Here is a 16941-nt window from a genome sequence, read left to right on the forward strand (position 1 = left end):
CACGATTTGTGCAATTCGTGCACAGTTAGTCACGCTCACTGTCTGCAAAATCTGCACAGTTCGCCAGGCTCACTAACTGTACAGATATTGCACAGATAGTCACGCTCACTTTCTGCAATATCTGCACAGTTAGCCAGGCTCACTATCTGTGCAATATCTGCAGATTTAGTCATGCTCACTATCTGTGCAGTAGCGTCACAGTTAACCACGCTCACTTTCTGCAGTATCTGTACAGTTAGCCAGGCTCACTATCTGTGCAATATCTGCACAGTTAGTCACGCTCACTCTCTTTGCAATATCTGCAGATTTAGCCATGCTCATTTTCTGTGCAATATCTGTCTAGTTAGCTAGGCTCACTATCTTCACAGTTTGCCACGCTCACTACCCGCAATATCTGTGCAGTTAACCACGCTCACTATCTGCACAGTTAGCCAGGCTCACTATCTGCAATATCTGCACAGTTAGCCACGCCCACTATCTGTACAATATCTGCACAGTTAGCCAGGCTCACTATCTGTACAATATCTGCAGTTAGCCACACTCACTATCTGCAATATCTGTAGTTAGCCACGCTCACTATCTGTGCAATGTCTGCACAGTTAGCCATGTTTACTATCTGCAATATCTGCACAGTTAGCCATGCTCACGATCTGCAATATCTGCACAGTTAGCCACGCTCACGATCTGTGCAATATCTGCACAGTTAGTCACGCTCATTATATGCAAAATCTGCACAGTTAGCCACGCCCACTATCTATGCAATATCTGCACAGTAAGTCAGGCTCACTATCTGTGCAATATCTGTACAGTTAGTCACGCTCACTATCTGTGCAATATCTGTACAGTTAGCCACGCTCACTATCTGTGCAATATCTGCACAATTAGCCACGCTCACTATCTGCAATATCTGCACAGTTAGCCATGCTCACGATGTGCAATAACTGCACAGTTAGCCATGCTCACTATCTGTGCAATGTCTGCACAGTTAGCCATGTTTACTATCTGCAATAACTGCACAGTTAGCCATGCTCAAGATCTGCAATATCTGCACAGTTAGCCACGCTCACGATCTGTGCAATATCTGCACAGTTAGCCACGCCCACTATCTGTGCAATATCTGCACAGTTAGCCAGGCTCACTATCTGTACAATATCTGCAGTTAGCCACACTCACTATCTGCAATATTTGTAGTTAGCCACGCTCACTATCTGTGCAATGTCTGCACAGTTAGCCATGTTCACTATCTGCAATATCTGCACAGTTAGCCAGGCTCAGTATCTGCAATATCTGCACAGTTAGCCACGCTCACGATCTGTGCAATATCTGCACAGTTAGCCAGGCTCACTATCTGCAATATCTGCACAGTTAGCCAGGCTCACTATCTGTGCAATATCTGTACAGTTAGCCAGGCTCACTATCTGTGCAATATCTGCATGGTTATCCATGCTCACTATCTGTGCAATATCTGTACAGTTTGCAGATATTGCAGATAGTGAGCATGGCTAACTGCAGATATTGCACAGATAGTGAGCCTGGCTAACTGTACAGATATTGCACAGATAGTGAGCCTGGCTAACTGTACAGATATTGCAGATAGTGAGCGTGACGATCTGTGCAATATCAGCACAGTTGGCCACGCTCACTATCTGCAATATCTGTGCAGATAGTCATGCTCACTATCTGCAATATCTGCACAGTAAGCCAGGCTCACTATCTTTGCAATATCTGCAGATTTAGCCATGCTCACTTTCTGTGCAATATCTGTCTAGTTAGCTAGGCTCACTTTCTGTGCAATATCTGCACAGTTAGCCTGGCTCACTATCTGTGCTATATCTGCACAGTTAGCCAGGCTCACTGTCTGTAGAGTTAGTCACGCTCAATATCTGTGCAATATCTGCACAGTTAGCCAGACTCACTTTCTGCAATATCTGCACAGTTAGCCATGCTCACGATCTGCAATATCTGCACAGTTAGCCATGCTCACTATCTGCAATATCTGTACAGTTAGCCATGTTCACTATCTGCAATATCTGCACAGTTCTCCACGCTCACGATCTGTGCCATGTCTGCACAGTTAGCCACGCTCACTATCTGCACAGTTGGCCACGCTCATTATCTGTGCAATATCTGCACAGTTAGTCAGGCTCACTATCTGCAATATCTGCACAGTTAGCCAGGCTATTTGTCCAATATCTGTACAGTTAGCCAGGCTCACTATCTGCACAGTTTGCCACGCTCACTATCCGCAATATCTGTACAGTTAACCACGCTCACTATCTGCACAGTTAGCAAGGCTCACTATCTGTGCAATATCTGTACAGTTAGCCACGCTCACCATCTGTGCAATATCTGCACAGTTAGCCACGCTCACTATCTGCAATATCTGCACAGTTAGCCATGCTCACTATCTGTGCAATATCTGCACAGTTAGCTTTGTTCACTATCTGCAATATCTGCATAGTTAGCCATGATCACGATCTGCAATATCTGCACAGTTAGCCAGGCTCACTATCTGCAATATCTGCACAGTTAGACACGCTCACGATCTGTGCAATATCTGCACAGTTAGTCACGCTCACTATCTGCAAAATCTGTAGTTAGCCACGCTCACTATCTGTGCAATGTCTGCACAGTTAGCCATGTTTACTATCTGCAATATCTGCACAGTTAGCCATGCTCACGATCTGCAATATCTGCACAGTTAGCCATGCTCACGATCTGCAATATCTGCACAGTTGGCCATGCTCTCTATCTGCAATATCTGTACAGTTAGCCATGTTCACTATCTGCAATATCTGCACAGTTGGCCACGCTCATTATCTGTGAAATATCTGCACAGTTAGCCAGGCTCACTATCTGCAATATCTGCACAGTTAGCCAGGCTCACTATCTGTGCAATATCTGTACAGTTAGCCAGGCTCACTATCTGTGCAATATCTGCATGGTTATCCATGCTCACTATCTGTGCAATATCTGTACAGTTTGCAGATATTGCAGATAGTGAGCATGGCTAACTGCAGATATTGCACAGATAGTGAGCCTGGCTAACTGTACAGATATTGCACAGATAGTGAGCCTGGCTAACTGTACAGATATTGCAGATAGTGAGCGTGACGATCTGTGCAATATCAGCACAGTTGGCCACGCTCACTATCTGCAATATCTGTGCAGATAGTTATGCTCACTATCTGCAATATCTGCACAGTAAGCCAGGCTCACTATCTTTTCAATATCTGCAGATTTAGCCATGCTCACTTTCTGTGCAATATCTGTCTAGTTAGCTAGGCTCACTTTCTGTGCAATATCTGCACAGTTAGCCTGGCTCACTATCTGTGCTATATCTGCACAGTTAGCCAGGCTCACTGTCTGTAGAGTTAGTCACGCTCAATATCTGTGCAATATCTGCACAGTTAGCCAGACTCACTTTCTGCAATATCTGCACAGTTAGCCATGCTCACGATCTGCAATATCTGCACAGTTAGCCATGCTCACTATCTGCAATATCTGTACAGTTAGCCATGTTCACTATCTGCAATATCTGCACAGTTCTCCACGCTCACGATCTGTGCCATGTCTGCACAGTTAGCCACGCTCACTATCTGCACAGTTGGCCACGCTCATTATCTGTGCAATATCTGCACAGTTAGTCAGGCTCACTATCTGCAATATCTGCACAGTTAGCCAGGCTATTTGTCCAATATCTGTACAGTTAGCCAGGCTCACTATCTGCACAGTTTGCCACGCTCACTATCCGCAATATCTGTACAGTTAACCACGCTCACTATCTGCACAGTTAGCAAGGCTCACTATCTGTGCAATATCTGTACAGTTAGCCACGCTCACCATCTGTGCAATATCTGCACAGTTAGCCACGCTCACTATCTGCAATATCTGCACAGTTAGCCATGCTCACTATCTGTGCAATATCTGCACAGTTAGCTTTGTTCACTATCTGCAATATCTGCATAGTTAGCCATGATCACGATCTGCAATATCTGCACAGTTAGCCAGGCTCACTATCTGCAATATCTGCACAGTTAGACACGCTCACGATCTGTGCAATATCTGCACAGTTAGTCACGCTCACTATCTGCAAAATCTGTAGTTAGCCACGCTCACTATCTGTGCAATGTCTGCACAGTTAGCCATGTTTACTATCTGCAATATCTGCACAGTTAGCCATGCTCACGATCTGCAATATCTGCACAGTTAGCCATGCTCACGATCTGCAATATCTGCACAGTTGGCCATGCTCTCTATCTGCAATATCTGTACAGTTAGCCATGTTCACTATCTGCAATATCTGCACAGTTGGCCACGCTCATTATCTGTGAAATATCTGCACAGTTAGCCAGGCTCACTATCTGCAATATCTGCACAGTTAGCCAGGCTCACTATCTGTGCAATATCTGTACAGTTAGCCAGGCTCACTATCTGTGCAATATCTGCATGGTTATCCATGCTCACTATCTGTGCAATATCTGTACAGTTTGCAGATATTGCAGATAGTGAGCATGGCTAACTGCAGATATTGCACAGATAGTGAGCCTGGCTAACTGTACAGATATTGCACAGATAGTGAGCCTGGCTAACTGTACAGATATTGCAGATAGTGAGCGTGACGATCTGTGCAATATCAGCACAGTTGGCCACGCTCACTATCTGCAATATCTGTGCAGATAGTCATGCTCACTATCTGCAATATCTGCACAGTAAGCCAGGCTCACTATCTTTTCAATATCTGCAGATTTAGCCATGCTCACTTTCTGTGCAATATCTGTCTAGTTAGCTAGGCTCACTTTCTGTGCAATATCTGCACAGTTAGCCTGGCTCACTATCTGTGCTATATCTGCACAGTTAGCCAGGCTCACTGTCTGTAGAGTTAGTCACGCTCAATATCTGTGCAATATCTGCACAGTTAGCCAGACTCACTTTCTGCAATATCTGCACAGTTAGCCATGCTCACGATCTGCAATATCTGCACAGTTAGCCATGCTCACTATCTGCAATATCTGTACAGTTAGCCATGTTCACTATCTGCAATATCTGCACAGTTCTCCACGCTCACGATCTGTGCCATGTCTGCACAGTTAGCCACGCTCACTATCTGCACAGTTGGCCACGCTCATTATCTGTGCAATATCTGCACAGTTAGTCAGGCTCACTATCTGCAATATCTGCACAGTTAGCCAGGCTATTTGTCCAATATCTGTACAGTTAGCCAGGCTCACTATCTGCACAGTTTGCCACGCTCACTATCCGCAATATCTGTACAGTTAACCACGCTCACTATCTGCACAGTTAGCAAGGCTCACTATCTGTGCAATATCTGTACAGTTAGCCACGCTCACCATCTGTGCAATATCTGCACAGTTAGCCACGCTCACTATCTGCAATATCTGCACAGTTAGCCATGCTCACTATCTGTGCAATATCTGCACAGTTAGCTTTGTTCACTATCTGCAATATCTGCATAGTTAGCCATGCTCACGATCTGCAATATCTGCACAGTTAGCCAGGCTCACTATCTGCAATATCTGCACAGTTAGACACGCTCACGATCTGTGCAATATCTGCACAGTTAGTCACGCTCACTATCTGCAAAATCTGCACAGTTAGCCACACCCACTATCTGTGCAATATCTGCAGTTAGCCACACTCACTATCTGCAATATCTGTAGTTAGCCACGCTCACTATCTGTGCAATGTCTGCACAGTTAGCAAGACTCACTATCTGCAATATCTGCACAGTCAGCCAGGCTCACTATCTGTGCAATATCTGCACAGTGAGTCACGCTCACTATCTGTGCAATATCTGTACAGTTTGACAGATTCACTATCTGTGCAATATCTACAGTTAGCAAGACTCGCTATCTGTGCAATATCTGCACAGTTAGCCACGCTCACGATTTGTGCAATTCGTGCACAGTTAGTCACGCTCACTGTCTGCAAAATCTGCACAGTTACCCAGGCTCACTAACTGTACAGATATTGCACAGATAGTCACGCTCACTTTCTGCAATATCTGCACAGTTAGCCAGGCTCACTATCTGTGCAATATCTGCAGATTTAGTCATGCTCACTATCTGTGCAGTAGCGTCACAGTTAGCCACGCTCACTTTCTGCAATATCTGTACAGTTAGCCAGGCTCACTATCTGTGCAATATCTGCACAGTTAGTCACGCTCACTCTCTTTGCAATATCTGCAGATTTAGCCATGCTCACTTTCTGTGCAATATCTGTCTAGTTAGCTAGGCTCACTATCTGTGCAATATCTGCACAGTTAGCCAGACTTACTATCTGTGCAATATCTGCAGATTTAGTCATGCTCACTATCTGTGCAGTAGCGTCACAGTTAGCCACGCTCACTTTCTGCAATATCTGCACAGTTAGCCATGCTCACTATCTGTGCAATATCTGCACAGTTAGTCACGCTCACTCTCTTTGCAATATCTGCAGATTTAGCCATGCTCACTTTCTGTGCAATATCTGTCTCGTTAGCTAGGCTCACTATCTTTGCAATATCTGCACAGTTAGCCAGACTCACGATCTGTGCTATATCTGCACAGTTAGCCAGGCTCACTATCTGTAGAGTTCGTCACGCTCAATATCTGTGCAATATCTGCACAGTTTGCCAGACTCACTTTCTGCGATATCTGCACAGTTAGTCACGCTCACTATCTGTGCAATATCTGTGCAGTTAACCACGCTCACTATCTGCACAGTTAGCCAGGCTCACTATCTGTGCAATATCTGTACAGTTAGTCACGCTCACTATCTGTGCAATATCTGTACAGTTAGTCACGCTCACTATCTGTGCAATATCTGTACAGTTAGCCACGCTCACTATCTGTGCAATATCTGCACAATTAGCCACGCTCACTATCTGCAATATCTGCACAGTTAGCCATGCTCACGATCTGGAATAACTGCACAGTTAGCCATGCTCACTATCTGTGCAATATCTGCACAGTTAGCCACGCCCACTATCTGTGCAATATCTGCACAGTTAGCCAGGCTCACTATCTGTGCAATATCTGCACAGTTAGCCAGGCTCACTATCTGTACAATATCTGCAGTTAGCCACACTCACTATCTGTGCAATATCTGTACAGTTCGTCACGTTCACTATCTGTGCAATATCTGTACAGTTAGTCACGCTCACTATCTGTGCAATATCTGCACAATTAGCCACGCTCACTATCTGCAATATCTGCACAGTTAGCCATGCTCACGATCTGCAATAACTGCACAGTTAGCCACGCTCACGATCGGTGCAATATCTGCACAGTTAGTCACGCTCACTATATGCAAAATCTGCAATGTTAGCCACGCCCACTATCTGTGCAATATCTGCACAGTTAGCCAGGCTCACTATCTGTACAATATCTGCAGTTAGCCACACTCACTATCTGCAATATCTGTAGTTAGCCACGCTCACTATCTGTGCAATGTCTGCACAGTTAGCCATGTTTACTATCTGCAATATCTGCACAGTTAGCCATGCTCACGATCTGCAATATCTGCACAGTTAGCCAGGCTCACTATCTGCAATATCTGCACAGTTAGCCACGCTCACGATCTGTGCAATATCTGCACAGTTAGTCACGCTCACTATCTGCAAAATCTGCACAGTTAGCCAGGCTCACTGTACAGATATTGCACAGATAGTGAGCGTGACTAACTGTACAGATATTGCACAGATAGTTAGTAACGCTCACTATCTGCAATATCTGCAGTTAGCCATGCTCACTATCTGCAATATCTGTACAGTTAGCCATGTTCACTATCTGCAATATCTGCACAGATAGCCATGCTCACTATCTTTGCATTATCTACACTGTTAGCCAGGCTCACTAATTGTGCAATATCTGCACAGTTAGTCACGCGCTCACTATCTGCAATATCTGCACAGTTAGCCACGCTCACGATCTGTGCAATATCTGCACAGCTGGCCATGCTCACTATCTGCAATATCTGCACAGTTAGCCAGGCTCACTATCTGCAATATCTGCACAGTTAGCCACGCTCACGATCTGTGCAATATCTGCACAGTTAGTCACGCTCATTATATGCAAAATCTGCACAGTTAGACACGCCCACTATCTGTGCAATATCTGCACAGTTAGCCAGGCTCACTATCTGTGCAATATCTGTACAGTTAGTCACGCTCACTATCTGTGCAATATCTGTACAGTTAGCCACGCTCACTATCTGTGCAATATCTGCACAGTTAGCCACGCCCACTATCTGTGCAATATCTGCACAGTTAGCCAGGCTCACTATCTGTACAATATCTGCAGTTAGCCAAACTCACTATCTGCAATATTTGTAGTTAGCCACGCTCACTATCTGTGCAATGTCTGCACAGTTAGCCATGTTCACTATCTGCAATATCTGCACAGTTAGCCAGGCTCAGTATCTGCAATATCTGCACAGTTAGCCACGCTCACGATCTGTGCAATATCTGCACAGTGAGTCACGCTCACTATATGAAAAATCTGCACAGTTAGCCACGCCCACTATCTGTGCAATATCTGCACAGTTAGCCAGGCTCACTATCTGTACAATATCTGCAGATAGCCACACTCACTATCTGCAATATCTGTAGTTAGCCACGCTCACTATCTGTGCAATGTCTGCACAGTTAGCCATGTTTACTATCTGCAATATCTGCACAGTTAGCCATGCTCACGATCTGCAATATCTGCACAGTTAGCCAGGCTCACGATCTGCAATATCTGCACAGTAAGCCATGCTCACTATCTGCAATATCTGTACAGTTAGCCATGTTCACTATCTGCAATATCTGCACAGTTGGCCACGCTCATTATCTGTGAAATATCTGCACAGTTAGCCAGGCTCACTATCTGCAATATCTGCACAGTTAGCCAGGCTCACTATCTGTGCAATATCTGTACAGTTAGCCAGGCTCACTTTCTGTGCAATATCTGCACAGTTAGCCTGGCTCACTATCTGTGCTGTATCTGCACAGTTAGCCAGGCTCACTATCTGTAGAGTTAGTCACGCTCAATATCTGTGCAATATCTGCACAGTTAGCCAGACTCACTTTCTGCAATATCTGCACAGTTAGCCATGCTCACTATCTGTGCAATATCTGCACAGTTAGCCACGCTCACTATCTGCAATTTCTGCACAGTTAGCCATGCTCACTATCTGCAATATCTGTACAGTTAGCCATGTTCACTATCTGCAATATCTGCACAGTTCTCCACGCTCACGATCTGTGCCATGTCTGCACAGTTAGCCACGCTCACTATCTGCACAGTTGGCCACGCTCATTATCTGTGCAATATCTGCACAGTTTGCCACGCTCACTATCCGCAATATCTGTACAGTTAACCACGCTCACGATCTGCACAGTTAGCAAGGCTCACTATCTGTACAATATCTGTACAGTTAGCCACGCTCACTATCTGTGCAATATCTGTACAGTTAGCCACGCTCACTATCTGTGCAATATCTGCACAGTTAGCCACGCTCACTATCTGCAATATCTGCACAGTTAGCCACGCTCACGATCTGTGCAATATCTGCACAGTTAGTCACGCTCACTATCTGCAAAATCTGCACAGTTAGCCAGGCTCACTGTACAGATATTGCACAGATAGTGAGCGTGACTAACTGTACAGATATTGAACAGATAGTTAGTCACGCTCACTATCTGCAATATCTGCACAGTTAGCCACGCTCAAGATGTGTGCAATATCTGCACAGTTAGCCATTCGCACTATCTGCAATATCTGCACAGTTGGCCACGCTCATTATCTGTGCAATATCTGCACAGTTAACCAGGCTCACTATCTGTGCAATATCTGCACAGTTAGCCAGGCTCACTATCTGTGCAATACCTGTACAGTTAGCCAGGCTCACTATCTGTGCAATATCTGTACAGTTAGCCAGATTCACTATCTGTGCAATATCTGCACAGTTAGCAAGACTCACTATCTGCAATATCTGCACAGTCAGCCAGGCTCACTATCTGTGCAATATCTGCACAGTGAGTCACGCTCACTATCTGTGCAATATCTGTACAGTTTGACAGATTCACTATCTGTGCAATATCTACACAGTTAGCAAGACTCGCTATCTGTGCAATATCTGCACAGTTAGCCACGCTCACGATCTGTGCAATTCGTGCACAGTTAGTCACGCTCACTGTCTCCAAAATCTGCACAGTTAGCCAGGCTCACTAACTGTACAGATATTGCACAGATAGTCACGCTCACTTTCTGCAATATCTGCACAGTTAGCCAGGCTCACTATCTGTGCAATATCTGCAGATTTAGTCATGCTCACTATCTGTGCAGTAGCGTCACAGTTAGCCACGCTCACTTTCTGCAATATCTGTACAGTTAGCCAGGCTCACTATCTGTGCAATATCTGTACAGTTAGCTATAAACACTATCTGTGCAATATCTGCACAGTTAGCCATGCTCACTATCTGTGCAATATCTGCACAGTTAGTCACGCTCACTCTCTTTGCAATATCTGCAGATTTAGCCATGCTCACTATCTGTGCAATATCTGCACAGTTAGCAAGACTCACTATCTGCAATATCTGTACAGTTAGCCAGGCTCACTATCTGTGCAATATCTGTACAGTTAGCTATAAACACTATCTGTGCAATATCTGCACAGTTAGCCAGACTCACTATCTGTGCTCTATCTGCACAGTTAGCCAGGCTCACTATCTGTAGAGTGAGTCACGCTCAATATCTGTGCAATATCTGCACAGTTAGCCAGACTCACTTTCTGCGATATCTGCACAGTTAGTCACGCTCACTGTCTTTGCAATATCTGCACAGTTAGCCACGCTCACGATCTGCAATATCTGCACAGTTAGCCATGCTCACGATCTGCAATATCTGCACAGTTAGCCATGCTCACTATCTGCAATATCTGTACAGTTAGCCATGTTCACTATCTGCAATATCTGCACAGTTGGCCACGCTCATTATCTGTGAAATATCTGCACAGTTAGCCAGGCTCACTGTCTGCAATATCTGCACAGTTAGCCAGGCTCACTATCTGTGCAATATCTGTACAGTTAGCCAGGCTCACTATCTGTGCAATATCTGCATGGTTATCCATGCTCACTATCTGTGCAATATCTGCACAGTTAGCCACGCTCACTATCTGCACAGTTAGCCATGCTCACTATCTGTGCAATATCTGCACAGTTAGCTTTGTTCACTATCTGCAATATCTGCATAGTTAGCCATGCTCACGATCTGCAATATCTGCACAGTTAGCCAGGCTCACTATCTGCAATATCTGCACAGTTGCACACGCTCACGATCTGTGCAATATCTGCACAGTTAGTCACGCTCACTATCTGCAAAATCTGCACAGTTAGCCACGCCCACTATCTGTGCAATATCTGCATAGTTAGCCAGGCTCACTATCTGTACAATATCTGCAGTTAGCCACACTCACTATCTGCAATATCTGTAGTCAGCCAGGCTCACTATCTGTGCAATATCTGCACAGTGAGTCACGCTCACTATCTGTGCAATATCTGTACAGTTTGACAGATTCACTATCTGTGCAATATCTACACAGTTAGCAAGACTCGCTGTCTGTGCAATATCTGCACAGTTAGCCACGCTCACGATTTGTGCAATTCGTGCACAGTTAGTCACGCTCACTGTCTGCAAAATCTGCACAGTTTGCCAGGCTCACTAACTGTACAGATATTGCACAGATAGTCACGCTCACTTTCTGCAATATCTGCACAGTTAGCCAGGCTCACTATCTGTGCAATATCTGCAGATTTAGTCATGCTCACTATCTGTGCAGTAGCGTCACAGTTAGCCACGCTCACTTTCTGCAGTATCTGTACAGTTAGCCAGGCTCACTATCTGTGCAATATCTGCACAGTTAGTCACGCTCACTCTCTTTGCAATATCTGCAGATTTAGCCATGCTCATTTTCTGTGCAATATCTGTCTAGTTAGCTAGGCTCACTATCTTCACAGTTTGCCACGCTCACTACCCGCAATATCTGTGCAGTTAACCACGCTCACTATCTGCACAGTTAGCCAGGCTCACTATCTGCAATATCTGCACAGTTAGCCACGCCCACTATCTGTACAATATCTGCACAGTTAGCCAGGCTCACTATCTGTACAATATCTGCAGTTAGCCACACTCACTATCTGCAATATCTGTAGTTAGCCACGCTCACTATCTGTGCAATGTCTGCACAGTTAGCCATGTTTACTATCTGCAATATCTGCACAGTTAGCCATGCTCACGATCTGCAATATCTGCACAGTTAGCCACGCTCACGATCTGTGCAATATCTGCACAGTTAGTCACGCTCATTATATGCAAAATCTGCACAGTTAGCCACGCCCACTATCTGTGCAATATCTGCACAGTAAGCCAGGCTCACTATCTGTGTAATATCTGTACAGTTAGTCACGCTCACTATCTGTGCAATATCTGCACAGTTAGCCACGCTCACTATCTGTGCAATATCTGCACAATTAGCCACGCTCACTATCTGCAATATCTGCACAGTTAGCCATGCTCACGATGTGCAATAACTGCACAGTTAGCCATGCTCACTATCTGTGCAATGTCTGCACAGTTAGCCATGTTTACTATCTGCAATATCTGCACAGTTAGCCATGCTCAAGATCTGCAATATCTGCACAGTTAGCCACGCTCACGATCTGTGCAATATCTGCACAGTTAGCCACGCCCACTATCTGTGCAATATCTGCACAGTTAGCCAGGCTCACTATCTGTACAATATCTGCAGTTAGCCACACTCACTATCTGCAATATTTGTAGTTAGCCACGCTCACTATCTGTGCAATGTCTGCACAGTTAGCCATGTTCACTATCTGCAATATCTGCACAGTTAGCCAGGCTCAGTATCTGCAATATCTGCACAGTTAGCCACGCTCACGATCTGTGCAATATCTGCACAGTTAGTCACGCTCACTATATGCAAAATCTGCACTGTTAGCCACGCCCACTATCTGTGCAATATCTGCACAGTTAGCCAGGCTCACTATCTGTACAATATCTGCAGATAGCCACACTCACTATCTGCAATATCTGTAGTTAGCCACGCTCACTATCTGTGCAATGTCTGCACAGTTAGCCATGTTTACTATCTGCAATATCTGCACAGTTAGCCATGCTCACGATCTGCAATATCTGCACAGTTAGCCATGCTCACGATCTGCAATATCTGCACAGTTGGCCATGCTCTCTATCTGCAATATCTGTACAGTTAGCCATGTTCACTATCTGCAATATCTGCACAGTTGGCCACGCTCATTATCTGTGAAATATCTGCACAGTTAGCCAGGCTCACTATCTGCAATATCTGCACAGTTAGCCAGGCTCACTATCTGTGCAATATCTGTACAGTTAGCCAGGCTCACTATCTGTGCAATATCTGCATGGTTATCCATGCTCACTATCTGTGCAATATCTGTACAGTTTGCAGATATTGCAGATAGTGAGCATGGCTAACTGCAGATATTGCACAGATAGTGAGCCTGGCTAACTGTACAGATATTGCACAGATAGTGAGCCTGGCTAACTGTACAGATATTGCAGATAGTGTGCGTGACGATCTGTGCAATATCAGCACAGTTGGCCACGCTCACAATCTGCAATATCTGTGCAGATAGTCATGCTCACTATCTGCAATATCTGCACAGTAAGCCAGGCTCACTATCTTTGCAATATCTGCAGATTTAGCCATGCTCACTTTCTGTGCAATATCTGTCTAGTTAGCTAGGCTCACTTTCTGTGCAATATCTGCACAGTTAGCCAGGCTCACTATCTGTGCTATATCTGCACAGTTAGCCAGGCTCACTGTCTGTAGAGTTAGTCACGCTCAATATCTGTGCAATATCTGCACAGTTAGCCAGACTCACTTTCTGCAATATCTGCACAGTTAGCCACGCTCACTATCTGCAATATCTGCACAGTTAGCCATGCTCACGATCTGCAAAATCTGCACAGTTAGCCATGCTCACTATCTGCAATATCTGTACAGTTAGCCATGTTCACTATCTGCAATATCTGCACAGTTCTCCACGCTCACGATCTGTGCCATGTCTGCACAGTTAGCCACGCTCACTATCTGCACAGTTGGCCACGCTCATTATCTGTGCAATATCTGCACAGTTAGTCAGGCTCACTATCTGCAATATCTGCACAGTTAGCCAGGCTATTTGTCCAATATCTGTACAGTTAGCCAGGCTCACTATCTGCACAGTTTGCCACGCTCACTATCCGCAATATCTGTACAGTTAACCACGCTCACTATCTGCACAGTTAGCAAGGCTCACTATCTGTGCAATATCTGTACAGTTAGCCACGCTCACCATCTGTGCAATATCTGCACAGTTAGCCACGCTCACTATCTGCAATATCTGCACAGTTAGCCATGCTCACTATCTGTGCAATATCTGCACAGTTAGCTTTGTTCACTATCTGCAATATCTGCATAGTTAGCCATGCTCACGATCTGCAATATCTGCACAGTTAGCCAGGCTCACTATCTGCAATATCTGCACAGTTAGACACGCTCACGATCTGTGCAATATCTGCACAGTTAGTCACGCTCACTATCTGCAAAATCTGCACAGTTAGCCACGCCCACTATCTGTGCAATATCTGCAGTTAGCCACACTCACTATCTGCAATATCTGTAGTTAGCCACGCTCACTATCTGTGCAATGTCTGCACAGTTAGCAAGACTCACTATCTGCAATATCTGCACAGTCAGCCAGGCTCACTATCTGTGCAATATCTGCACAGTGAGTCACGCTCACTATCTGTGCAATATCTGTACAGTTTGACAGATTCACTATCTGTGCAATATCTACAGTTAGCAAGACTCGCTATCTGTGCAATATCTGCACAGTTAGCCACGCTCACGATTTGTGCAATTCGTGCACAGTTAGTCACGCTCACTGTCTGCAAAATCTGCACAGTTTGCCAGGCTCACTAACTGTACAGATATTGCACAGATAGTCACGCTCACTTTCTGCAATATCTGCACAGTTAGCCAGGCTCACTATCTGTGCAATATCTGCAGATTTAGTCATGCTCACTATCTGTGCAGTAGCGTCACAGTTAGCCACGCTCACTTTCTGCAGTATCTGTACAGTTAGCCAGGCTCACTATCTGTGCAATATCTGCACAGTTAGTCACGCTCACTCTCTTTGCAATATCTGCAGATTTAGCCATGCTCATTTTCTGTGCAATATCTGTCTAGTTAGCTAGGCTCACTATCTTCACAGTTTGCCACGCTCACTACCCGCAATATCTGTGCAGTTAACCACGCTCACTATCTGCACAGTTAGCCATGCTCACTATCTGCAATATCTGCACAGTTAGCCACGCCCACTATCTGTACAATATCTGCACAGTTAGCCAGGCTCACTATCTGTACAATATCTGCAGTTAGCCACACTCACTATCTGCAATATCTGTAGTTAGCCACGCTCACTATCTGTGCAATGTCTGCACAGTTAGCCATGTTTACTATCTGCAATATCTGCACAGTTAGCCATGCTCACGATCTGCAATATCTGCACAGTTAGCCACGCTCACGATCTGTGCAATATCTGCACAGTTAGTCACGCTCATTATATGCAAAATCTGCACAGTTAGCCACGCCCACTATCTGTGCAATATCTGCACAGTAAGCCAGGCTCACTATCTGTGTAATATCTGTACAGTTAGTCACGCTCACTATCTGTGCAATATCTGCACAGTTAGCCACGCTCACTATCTGTGCAATATCTGCACAATTAGCCACGCTCACTATCTGCAATATCTGCACAGTTAGCCATGCTCACGATGTGCAATAACTGCACAGTTAGCCATGCTCACTATCTGTGCAATGTCTGCACAGTTAGCCATGTTTACTATCTGCAATATCTGCACAGTTAGCCATGCTCAAGATCTGCAATATCTGCACAGTTAGCCACGCTCACGATCTGTGCAATATCTGCACAGTTAGCCACGCCCACTATCTGTGCAATATCTGCACAGTTAGCCAGGCTCACTATCTGTACAATATCTGCAGTTAGCCACACTCACTATCTGCAATATTTGTAGTTAGCCACGCTCACTATCTGTGCAATGTCTGCACAGTTAGCCATGTTCACTATCTGCAATATCTGCACAGTTAGCCAGGCTCAGTATCTGCAATATCTGCACAGTTAGCCACGCTCACGATCTGTGCAATATCTGCACAGTTAGTCACGCTCACTATATGCAAAATCTGCACTGTTAGCCACGCCCACTATCTGTGCAATATCTGCACAGTTAGCCAGGCTCACTATCTGTACAATATCTGCAGATAGCCACACTCACTATCTGCAATATCTGTAGTTAGCCACGCTCACTATCTGTGCAATGTCTGCACAGTTAGCCATGTTTACTATCTGCAATATCTGCACAGTTAGCCATGCTCACGATCTGCAATATCTGCACAGTTAGCCATGCTCACGATCTGCAATATCTGCACAGTTGGCCATGCTCTCTATCTGCAATATCTGTACAGTTAGCCATGTTCACTATCTGCAATATCTGCACAGTTGGCCACGCTCATTATCTGTGAAATATCTGCACAGTTAGCCAGGCTCACTATCTGCAATATCTGCACAGTTAGCCAGGCTCACTATCTGTGCAATATCTGTACAGTTAGCCAGGCTCACTATCTGTGCAATATCTGCATGGTTATCCATGCTCACTATCTGTGCAATATCTGTACAGTTTGCAGATATTGCAGATAGTGAGCATGGCTAACTGCAGATATTGCACAGATAGTGAGCCTGGCTAACTGTACAGATATTGCACAGATAGTGAGCCTGGCTAACTGTACAGATATTGCAGATAGTGTGCGTGACGATCTGTGCAATATCAGCACAGT

General features: G+C 45.0%; 1 protein-coding gene across 1 annotated transcript in view; it reads right to left on the bottom strand.

Annotated features, from left to right (window-relative positions):
* LOC139276310 (ecto-NOX disulfide-thiol exchanger 1-like) overlaps window positions 1–16941 on the bottom strand; it is a 493766-nt gene that overhangs the window by 113579 nt on the left and 363246 nt on the right. The window lies entirely within an intron of this gene.

This window comes from Pristiophorus japonicus, chromosome 11 (assembly GCF_044704955.1).
Source record: "Pristiophorus japonicus isolate sPriJap1 chromosome 11, sPriJap1.hap1, whole genome shotgun sequence".
In the NCBI taxonomy this organism is placed as follows: domain Eukaryota; kingdom Metazoa; phylum Chordata; class Chondrichthyes; family Pristiophoridae; genus Pristiophorus; species Pristiophorus japonicus.